General features: G+C 37.7%; 1 pseudogene; it reads right to left on the bottom strand.

Moving 5' to 3' along the window:
- Positions 1-74: 74 nt before the first annotated feature.
- Positions 75-11,730, bottom strand: LOC135153104 (uncharacterized; annotated as a pseudogene).
- Positions 11,731-12,045: the final 315 nt, after the last annotated feature.

The following is a 12,045-nucleotide window of genomic DNA, read 5'->3' as shown; positions in this document are numbered from 1 at the left end:
TTACACAAGAATAAGTTCACTATACAAACTTTCTTGAAGATGAAGAATAAACTGAAAGTGCTTGTGAAGTTTTATTTTTGTATAATCTTGGTTTTTCTTTTTCTCGTTTCATTAATTTGATATACATATATATACACACACATACACACTTCTGGATGGCACCTTTGAGAGACAACAGCATTGACAACTGTGATAAAGTTTTGTGTTAAATTTTCCTTAATAAGGGAATACATTATTGTACATATACACGGTGGCCCACAAAAATCCAACAGTCAAAAACCAATTTATAAGAGTTTACATGTATTGCATGCGAGTTTTGGAATATTGTAAAACTTCCTCTTAAAATCAGATAATCAGTCTACCACAACTTTATTTTGTTCAAATCAAAGAACTGGAATGGATGCTATGTGTCATCAAAATCAAGAGGATGAAAACTTGCAAAAAAAAAATGCTTTCTAATCACTGTTGCTAGCATCCCCAGCCTGAAGATTGGTACCCTCCGCTGCCTTGCGGTCTTTTTCCTCCTGTCTTTTCTTTCTCATCGCTTCAATTGCCTTTTTTTTCCGGAATTCAAATTTTGATCCACCCTTGGTGATAGACGCAGTCTTGATGAGTGAGGCAAGCTTGGAGTGCAACGTAGGCTTTAATTTGTTCCTCCCTCAGTGTCTCTCCACCATATCTAAAAACATTAAAGAAATGTGGAGAAAAATGTTTACAGAGATTAATTTCTCTATACATCTGGAGATATAGCTGTTCAAAGTTATAGGACAAATCAAAAGGTTAAAATTTTTTAATGACCTGTAACCTACAAACCACATGACCCAAAACATTTAAATTTGGGTTTGGGATTTCCTCTCATGACCCCACTTGAGGAAATTTTAGGAACCGAGACCAAGTGCCAAAAAATTATTTGAAATGAACCCAGGAATAAGTTCATGTGTAATAGATTCCAGAATGTTTACAGTAATTAAGCCACTTAAACTTACATGTTTTCACTGGTACATCTACAATCGACTCTTGTTAATACAAAGTCAGCTGGGCCTACAGAAAATGTTTATATCAGATCAGAGGAATGCTCATCCCGCTCATTGTGCACATAAAACCCAATCATGACCAAGGCTTTATGTTTGCTATAACCAGAATTTGTATCAAGTGTGGAAGTATCAATGAGAGTCAACTGAAATTGCCACATTATCCCAATGAACTTTCACAGATGCAGAACAACAAAATGGTGCATGTATTACCTTCCATGAGCACCCGGTGGTTGGATTCCTTCACTCCAGTTGTACCGTTCCCTCCACCCCAAGTGATCGCCTCTACGACCTGGTGCTGAATGAGCTTGAACAACGCCAACCTCAGAAAGCTCTCTGATGGCACGCGCTGGAACTCCTTAAGAAGCTTGTTTCGCTGTGTTTCAAGAAAGGTTGAGAAATTTTCAATCATTAAAACATCCAGACATACATGAGGAAACTGCAAAACACATGACATTGTACTTTTTTTTCCAATTTGTAATAGCATTCATGAGAAGTAAAAAAAAAAAAGAAGAAGAAGAGAAGAAATCAATGGATCCTAATAGAAGTTGCAAGCCTGAACATTGCCAAACGCTTTACCCTTACTGTACTGGGCTATTTGATGTTCCTCTGTGATCACTTCTCGAAGAAGAAATTATAGGTGATAAAGGAGAAACACGACGAACTGTAGTTTTCCATTTGTTTTGTACACAAAACTCAGAAATTCTCATTTTCAGGCTGACATGAGTTCACAAAAGGTCACATGACTAGGCGCCGCTTTTCCGACGGCGACGGCGACGGCGGCGGCGGCGTCAACACCAAATCTTAACCTGAGGTTAAGTTTTTGAAATGACAGCATAACTTAGAAAGTATATGGACCTAGTTCATGAAACTTGGCCATAAGGTTAATCAAGTATTACTAAACATCCTGCCTGAGTTTCATGTCACATGACCAAGGTCAAAGGTCATTTAGGGTCAATGAACTTAGACCATGTTGGGGGAATCAACATCAAAATCTTAACCTAAGGTTAAGTTTTTGAAATGTCATCATAACTTAGAAAATATATGGACCTAGTTCATGAAACTTATACATAAGGTTAATCAAGTATCACTAAACATCCTGCATGAGTTTCACATCACATGACCAAGGTCAAAGGTCATTTAGGGTCAATGAACTTTGGCCGAATTGGGGGTATCTGTTGAATTACCATCATAACTTTGAAAGTTTATGGATCTGATTCATGAAACTTGGACATAATAGTAATCAAGTATTACTGAACATCCTGTGCAAGTTTCAGGTCACATGATCAAGGTCAAAGGTCATTTAGGGTCAATGAACTTTGGCCAAATTGGGGTATTTGTTGAATTACAACCATAAATTTGAAAGTGTGTTGGTCTACTTCATAAAACTTGGACATAATAGTAATCAAGTATCACTGAACATCCTGTGTGAGTTTCAGGTCACATGATCAAGGTCAAAGGTCATGTAAGGTCAAAGAACTTTGGCCACGTTGGGGGTATTTGTTGAATTGCCATCATATCTCTATAAGTGTATTGGTCTAGTTCATAAAACGTGGAAATAAGAGGAACCAAGTATCACTGAACATCTTGTGCGAGTTATAGTAGTTTTCAAAATCAGCACTGCTGCTATATTGAATCGCGTGATGCAGGTGAGACGGCCAGAGGCATTCCACTTGTTGTAAGCTTGGTGTCAAAAGATGCACAAGAACTGAAGGAAAAAAATCAAGAATGTGGCTTGGTGTGAAATGGAGTGGTACAAAATGCGTGGCACAATTTGTCAAGGGGGGTGGGGGCGCCCACCCCCCCCCAGTATAGTAAGGGTTAAATATATATTCCTTGTTTGCAGTTAATTACAACATAATCATTTACACTTACCACCAAACGGCGTGTGCGAGAGTCTGCCAACCGGTTGTCATTCAGCAGAAACTCCTCTTCTGTTTCTGCTGGCATCTTGAATTCGAGTCCTTCCTCCCCCTCCTCTTGTGAGCCTTCTTCATCTTCAGTGACAGTTCTCGGGGTGGATGGTGATATGTCCTCCCCTCTCAGGGCTGCTACCCCCCTTTCAAGAGAAGCCAGCCTGTCAAGGATGGCTTTCTCGATGGTTATAAACTCACTGAGCTTTCTCAATACTACATCTAGTTTATCCTGAAATATAAAGTACAGATCAAAAAGAAAATGCATGTTAGGTTCTGGATCAAACTAGGCCAATTTGTGGCATAGCATTGCAATGCGTTATTTCTATCAGCATTGTGGTGTGTCGGAATTTCAGCCCCGTTCACAAAGCGTATGGAATGCTGTTACCTGTTGGCCTATTTTGATAGCTGTTGATAGCATGCCTCTCATTCAGATATCTAGAATTTTCTGACTATACCATGCTCCTCAACAGCTGTACTTTGCTGTTCTGTTACAGCTTTGGCACAGGCCTTGTTTGAATCACTAGGTTCCAACTCGAAATAACATGTATACAGTAATCTGCAAAATCAAACTCCCACTGACTTATTGTAAAAGTGGGATTTGTCTGTGTTTTCCCTATGTGATAACTTTTGTGACAGCAGCGTGAGCCCCTAGAAGAAGTGCAGGAGCTATAGGAAAATGAAATTATTTTCCCCCAGTTATTGTTATTATTATTACTATTATTTATTCGGCCATAAAAATAGATGCTCAATTCTGAATGTGTGGTTGCCAATTTGCCTTGGCAACGCTTAGCAGCCATCCCTAAAATTTGATTTTTCACATCATGTTAATTCAGAGCTATGTGCCAATTTGCACATAGTTCATAACAATCATGAAAAAATTGGTTCTAGAATATTTTCACAAAATATTTATTTCCACAAAAAATGTTACCATGGTGATGACTCCACCCACACTACAAACGATTAGTTGGCTTGACAGCCCTATTTATCCTACAGAGAAGCCTAGAAAAGTTCTTTCCGTTGAAGTTTTTCATTGATTTGTGATCTTATGTGGTAAATGAGCATTTTCAGCTTTGTTGCATAAACAGCAACTTTGGGCAATTTGCATAAATCTGCATGGATGCAGGTTATGCAGCGCATAGATAACTTACACAGAATGTTAAACTGTTCTATGTACTTATTGTCTATGTGCACTGATATGGAACTGTCCATCTCGTGAATTTAACCTGTGCTAAAACGAAACGACCTTACAGACACTTTATCTGATATGGATGTGCATGTTTGATACTTTCATTTAGGGGTTTTGTGGGATAAAGAATTTATTTCAATCTTTTTTTTTACAACTTAAATCACGCTTTTGTAATAAAGTTTCATGTAGATGTCTTTCTGGTTATCTGTGAACAAATGAATGTGTATTACTTTCATCTAAACTAGGCCTTCTCCTAATGAACCAGTATGAAATGTAAGCAAACAGATTAGCAGTCTTTAGGACTATCTTGTATTTTTTCACATTTCCTTTTGGGGGATACTCTTGTTTAGGTTTAGCCGTAGGAATCAAATCAATATGAAAATGAACACCCCAAACCCCAAGCCTGTTTCTAATTATTTAAATGTCTATTTTATTGGTGTTTTGTAATAACTAAGGATGTTGCAGTCATATCAATCAAGGTATCTATCTATTTAATTATAAAACTTTATATAGTTATTTTTATGCTAGTATGCTAGTGCTCAGATTATTTTCAAACAATATGTATTTCTGTGTATGTATGCTACTTAGTCCAACTAGAACATGGCTGAAGTAAACAAAAAAAATGATATACATTTACACAAACATGTTAAGAATGTACCTCTGTAAGATCATTCTAATTATAAGACTACTGATTTTCAGTACTAACATGTGATCTCCAACTGCAAGAATATCCTTAAAATTGATTCTACGCCCCAACAAACCCCTATTTTATGAAGTAGTATACATCAGCGTACCTCGCTTCATTTTATCACAGGATGAATTCACGAGATGGACAACACTATTAGAGTTTCGTATCAGCGCACATGCATAATAGTACGTAGAACAGTTTAAACATTCTGTGTAAGTTGTCTTTGCGCTGCATAACGTGTATCCTTACAGATTTATGCGAATTATGCAAATTGCCCAAAGTTGCTGTTCGGGCAACAAAGCTGAAAATGTTCATATACCACATAGGATCACAAATCAATAAAAAACTTCAACGGAAAGAACTTTCCTAGGTTTGTGCAAATTGTCAAGCCGAGTAGATAGAAGTTCCTGCTTTACCATAATGCATCTCTATGCCAATTTAAAGATGATGCAAGAAGAACTGCAGCCGGTAGAGCACTCCCGAGACAATCTGTATTATTTTCCTAAGTATTACCATGGCAAAATGACTCTGCCCACACCAAAAACGATAGGCTTCTTCACTTTACCTTCTAATATTGCATCTGTGTGCTAAATTACGGACAATCGGGTAAAACCAGCAGAAGCTACAGGTTCTCAGAATATTTCCACAAAAACAAGGTTACCATGGCAACGAACACTCCGCCCACACCAAAAACAACAGGTGTCATTGCCTTACAATAATGTACCTTCATGCTAATTTTGACGATGATTCGAGAAGTACTGCGGTCGGTAGAGCACTCACAACGAAATCTCTCCAAATCCATACTACCCTGACTACCCCCAAACGACTTTTCGGGGGATACAATTAATATAGCAGACACCAAATTTTAAACAGCTCAAGGTTCCTTTCTTTTTTTGACAACTGTGTGTTGTACAGTTTGAAGTCCAGATGTACAGGACCGTCGAGTTACACTCAGCAGACATGAAATCTTATTTTACCAGCTCAATGTGTAGAATTGGCAATAGGAGAGTGGATGATGAGACTGGGGCACAATTTACCTACCTGAGTGTTGTGTACAGGACTACCTTTGTCCATAGCACCATCGTCACGTCCCCCATCATAGGTTGTATTAGTTGCATCATTAGCATCAATGCTGTTCCCTAGTGATAAAATTGCAAAACGAAGTATACTGTAAGTTGGATCCAACAGGACCGACTAAGTTTGTCAGACTTGAGTAATAATCTGACTTGTGCCAAGATGATGATATGCATACATTCATTGATCTCCAACCACACAACGTTCAATGGTCCACAGAGCATGGAATAAAGTAATATCGCCATTGTTCTCAAACAATTAAGTGTTTTTTCATACCGCATGTATTTTAAGGTAGAAAAAATCTTGCTGATCATGCCATGAGCACAATTCAAAAAAAAAGAAAGAAATCAGCCTATGATCAAGTGCGCTGACATTGAACAATTTCTAGTGGAAAGAATTGCCCCTGATGCACAACGCTAACTTTTATATACACGTAGGTGACGCGGCTTTGCTACGTTTTAATTCCTTGGATAGTTGAATTCACTGCTGTATATAATACCCACCTACTACACTCTCTAGTGGAGTAGCATCTGAGACTTCAGAGTGTTCTTGTAAGTCATCATCCAAATCCAAGGGAACTGTAAAAATAAGTTATTTTGATACATCAAATAGTTAACTCTGCATAAGTCGACCTTCCATAAATCCAATAATTGCATTAGTCAAAGCAATTTTTCAGAACAGAATGAGCAAAACAAGTTTTTTCCCCTCTTCTAAGCTAATCTCGCTGATCATGCCATAAGCAAAATTTAAAAAAATATAAAAAAATCAGCCCTTGATCAAGCGCGCTCACATTGACCTTTTCTAGTGGAAAGTATTTGCCCCTGAATCACAACGCTAACTTTTATATACACGTAGGTGACGCGGCCTTGTAGGAATCGATACTGCGAACTTCTTGCTATGTATTAATTCCTTGGATAGTTAAATTCACTGCTGTATATAATACCCACCTACTACACTCTCTAGTGGAGTAGCATCCGAGACTTCAGAGTGTTCTTGTAAGTCATCATCCAAGTCCATGGGAACTGTAAAAATAAGTTATTTTGATACATCAAATAGTTAACTCTGCACAAGTCAACCTTCCATAAATCCAATAATTGCATTAGTCAAAGCAATTTTTCAGAACAGAATGAGCAAAACAAGTTTTTTACCTCTTCCAAGCTAAATTTCGCCTAAGTCGAACAGATTTCAGTGGTCCCAATTGATTCAACTTAGGCAGAGTTACCTATAAATAACAAAATAATGGTCAATGCTTTGCAGATATTCATTGATTTTTAAACATGACTTAATTTTCATTATTGAGTAAGTGAAGCCTATACAAGACAATTTTTTTTCAACACCTAGAAACATTTCAACTTAGTACTGATTATTATCATTATCAAATTGCTAATATACATCCTGACATGGCACCAGAATAGCTCTCCGAAAAAATGCTGAAATGTGTGACGTCAGTGACGGGGCAAACTAGTTTAAGCAGACAACATCCCGTACAGAATGAACATTACTACAGTGCAGGCTAAAAAATAACTTTTTGCTGTATGGGGGCTCTTTTTAGCATCTTAGGGGAAAAATCGCCCCAAGGTGTAATGTTTTCAATGGTATTAATTTGGCCGACAGGGGCTATTTCGTGCTTTACAGGGGCAAAATCGCCCGTCGCCCCTGTGTATTTTTTACCCTGAGTACAGTGCATCTATTTTTCAAATTGTAAGAACTCAGTGTATTCACACATGTACAGATTTAACACCAATCTGAAATACATACAAACAAAACAGATTTTGATTACTGAAATATTTAGTTTGTAAGTACACAGGACAGTGGTTGATGAACAATCAAATTAACTACTTAAAAACCCCTGAATGAATGCAAGGACACCCGACGTACAGCGGTGAATGCAGGTGTAAATGCCATGGCATCTATATTTTGGTTAGCAGCAAATTGTTGCTTTATTCTTGTCATGCTTCATTTTCCATTCAAATAAACCAATGTACGGTCTTGGGAGAGAGGAAACAGATTAAACATTTAGACTAATGGTAATGAACTAAGAAGATTAACTGAAGAGACTGCGAGAAAACAGGCACAGAAAATATGTGAGATGTTTATGGTACAGATTCTGCCTAGACCAGAATGCCCAATCATTGATGTCACGCATCTCAGCGGTTTTTGGAGAGCTATTCTGGTGCCATGTTAGGGCTGTATATAAGCAATTTGACAATGATAATAAACAGTACTAGAAATGTATCTACGTGTTGAATTTTGAAAAACCTGTCTTCTATATAAGCTTCACCTCCTCAATTATGAAAATCAATTCAGTTTTAAAAATCAATGCATATCTGCTTAAGGATTATGTTTCTGATGCAATTTGTGTTTGTGACCTACCCATGTTTGACTTTGTTGGCCTTGGTCTCGAAAGGGCACTTGACACTTTCGCTGTAAAGGAAAAAAAAGATATATGGAGTAATTACCTGGGGATGATTAACTTACAGCTAAAATTAATAATAATAATAAAAATCAATTTTAAGATCAATATCTATCCTAAGAGCAATATTGCTTTCACTATTAAACTGGTTCACTAAGGTAATTGGGATTGATTTCAGCCTCTAAATTGATTTTAAAGGAGAATGAAACCAGCTGAATCCATATCAAAGAGAAAAATCAAAGAAATAACATATTGTTGAAAGTTTGAGGAAGATTGAATGAATAATAAGAAAGTTATGAGCATTCGAATATTGAGATCACTAGTGCCATGTAGATCCTCCCAACGGCAATGCGACCAAGATCTGTGATATCACACACGTACAACTCCCTCATTACTTTAGTACTTAATTCACTTATATTCTCACTTTTATAGAGTCTATCACAAGGTGAGGTGTTCTCTTTATGAGATGACAAGTACAGAGGTTTCACAACATTATATCATTGATGAATCGTTTGTCATATGATTAGAATGAGCAAAAAGAGATGTTTTGGGGTATATTTTCAGTGTCCAAATGGGAGAGTTGTACGTGTGTGACATCACAGATCTTGGTCGCATTGCCAATGGGAGGATCTCCATAGCATTAGTGATCTCGACATTCAAATGCTCATAACTCTTTTATTACTAGTCCTATTTTACTCAAAGTTTTGTTGATCTTATTCTTTTATTTTTCTGCTTTCACAAAAGCTAACTTGCTCCAAGAGTTTCATTCTCCGGGTTGGGAGTGATCCGTATCACTTCTAACGATCACAAATGGCCACTTCACTGCATGCCCGCCCGCGGCTATGCTGTGCCTGCTTGCTATCGATGCGTGTGCGCACAATTGATGCAATGGCTAGGTAGCGCGCGCCAGGTAGAGAATTAGGTCGGGTGACTAAGGGGCGGTGACTGAAATTTGACGTTGATTGGTTGGTTAAGTGCACTTGTAAATATTCATTTGTGCTCATATATATTCATGATAAAATTGTTTCCACTCTAAAAGCGATTTAGTGATTCAGAAAAGTTGAATTAATTTTAAGCTGGGATTGACATCAATCCCAGTAACTGATTTTTGGGACCATATTGATCCCAGTTAGTAAATCACCCCGGGTTTCCAAAGAAATCTGAAAACCAAATTTCATGATTTAGGACTACAATATGACAGTTTCTATGGCATTAACAGAGCTGCCAACTTAGCATTTCAGGATTATAAAACGTGAAAATCAGAGTTTTGCTAATAAGAAATCATTTGTACCTCCATGTTCAATGGAAGAGTCGGATGAACAAATTGTAGGCCTTTGCACCGTTTTCCTCCCTTCTGGACAATGCAATTCATGAACACTGCTTAAAATACTTCTTGAAAGTTTGCCTTCTGTTTTTCTGGAAAAGTTGATTTTGAAACCTAGCAATTCATTCCGCTGTGTTGATAGATGCTGCACAGCGCGAGAGCAGCTCACAGGCGAACATTGATCACACTTAATTCATTGCGGACCACAGACTAGACCAGCAGGACAACACAGACGGGCAGTACTGCGCATGGTACCCCCGTGGGTGAATGCATGCTGCACGTGCAACGCACACGCTACACAGTGGTTACGTTTTTGTGCATTTTGTCTGTGCATACTGCACTGATATGTATAATTATAAGATATAATCAGACTTTCAAAATCCCATATTTTGCAAGACATATGCATAATTCCGCATTCTTGTTTCATTTCTCAATAAAATACAGAAAATTGTACTGGTTGGACTCTCTGCATTTATCGCCAACTGCATACGATTTGTCAACTTTTAAATAAGTTTTAATTAAATTTGGTCCTCTATAAGAATATGTACCCTGTAAATAATCTGTTATGACATTAAAAGGAGTCATCAAAAAAAAAAAAAAAAAAAAAAAAAAGCATTATCTTCATTCTGACTTTTCCACCCCCCCCCAAAAAAAAAAATCTGACATTTCCATGACTTCCCACGACAACTTTTTTTTTCAATGATTTCGATGATTGTGGGACCCAGAATTGGTTCTTAAATTACGACTATGAAATAACTTTGTGTGTACCTAAACTGAAAAATACCTGCATACCTGTAGGTGCTCCAGCTAATGACCTAGGTTTGGGAATGGCTTCTTCAGCGTCTAGTGTTGCCAGACTGGCGTTGCTGGCATCCTATGGGTGGTGGCTTGTTAACAGGATCCTTCCCGATTCTCCTCTTCTTATGCGACACTTCCGTCCCTCCTTTCTTGCCCCTCTGCATTTTTGGCACTTTTCAAAATATTGAATTGACAATGGAATATTTGAATATTCTTTACTTTCAAATGAGAATTATTTGTGAATGCAATAAGACCGGTTTACCAAGCTATTCAAATTTATGGATGTTTCTTTCTGGAGGACCTAGCAACCAGGTATTCCACCAACCTGTTATTAATAAATGGACTACAATACTAGGAATCCAATTTGCATGCATTACATGTTGCTATGTCGGGCAAACCATGGGCAAGCTTTCAGGTTGTCAAGAACAACCTTTTTCTTAAAAAGCATGCATAAAATTGTAATATGTTAGTAAACCGGTCTATTTATGGTGAACCATCCCTTAGATATTTGATGTGACATGTCAGATTGTACACATATTATAAAATTAAATGGAAACATTGTTAAATATCATCTACCTACGATCCAGTAATTTACAAGTAATTTCCAAGACACGTCAATATCAACAAAGCACATGCAAGTCTACTCGGTTAAACAACAACCAAACCTCACCAACAGAGGTTCTCATTTTATATCAAAGCACTAGGGTCATTGGATAGTGGTCTTGCTTGTTGCTATGTACATGCATGAGATATACATAAATGCCGGAGTAATCAGTGTAAAAAGGGTTTAAAATATAGACTGTTTTATAGCAGATATTGTAACTACGTAAATATTTAAGCTTTACTCTGTGGTTATAAATGTTTGAGTTGGAATGCCTAAAGGAGTTCTACAAAAAAAAAGAAAGAAAAAAAAAAGAGATTTCACTCCTCTAAAACAAATGCTGATAATAATTACATCAGGCAGTTGTGAATTTCACTGTCACTTTTAATGCCTTCCACTAAAAATTATCCTCAATTACATATGACCGAATATTCAAATATTCGATCTGTCTAATCAGATTCGCAAATTGTTTTGGGCTTACTCTTTGACTGGACGGTGTCAAGCTCCTCGGAACTAGACGAGTGCTCATCAGCATCAGAGCTCCAATTATGGTTGCTATCATCGTTGTCATCTTCAGCTAACCGCATTGGCCTAGCACGTACACGCTTTGGTCGCTGTGCATCCTTTTGAGGAGCATCTGATGAAGACGAGGCATCAAGGCGTTCTTTTAGAAGGGACTGGCCAACCTCCTAGTCAGTTATTGCTAAGAAGCAAATCATAAAAGAAACAAAGAAATTTGCACACAGGCATTTTAAATTTTAGAAAAATGCTGTAACAAACAATGGCGGAGTTGGGGGGAGGCACATCTGTCCCGTGCCCCCCACTTTTTGAAAGAAAAATAAACATTGTGCCCCCTCTTTATTCAAGAAAGTGTGCCTCCCCACTTTAAAACTGACAACCCTTTTTTTTTTGCTTGCTTGTCAGAAAACTTTCGGAGATTTGTGTGCCCCCCACCTTCACAAAATCCTGGATCAGCCCCTGGTAAAAGAGATATAAAACAAAAGTACCTTGGCG

The sequence above is a fragment of the Lytechinus pictus genome, unplaced genomic scaffold, assembly GCF_037042905.1.
Source record: "Lytechinus pictus isolate F3 Inbred unplaced genomic scaffold, Lp3.0 scaffold_31, whole genome shotgun sequence".
NCBI lineage: Eukaryota > Metazoa > Echinodermata > Echinoidea > Temnopleuroida > Toxopneustidae > Lytechinus > Lytechinus pictus.
Note: the sequence above shows the minus strand (reverse complement) of the source record. Positions and strands in the feature narration are given on the sequence as shown.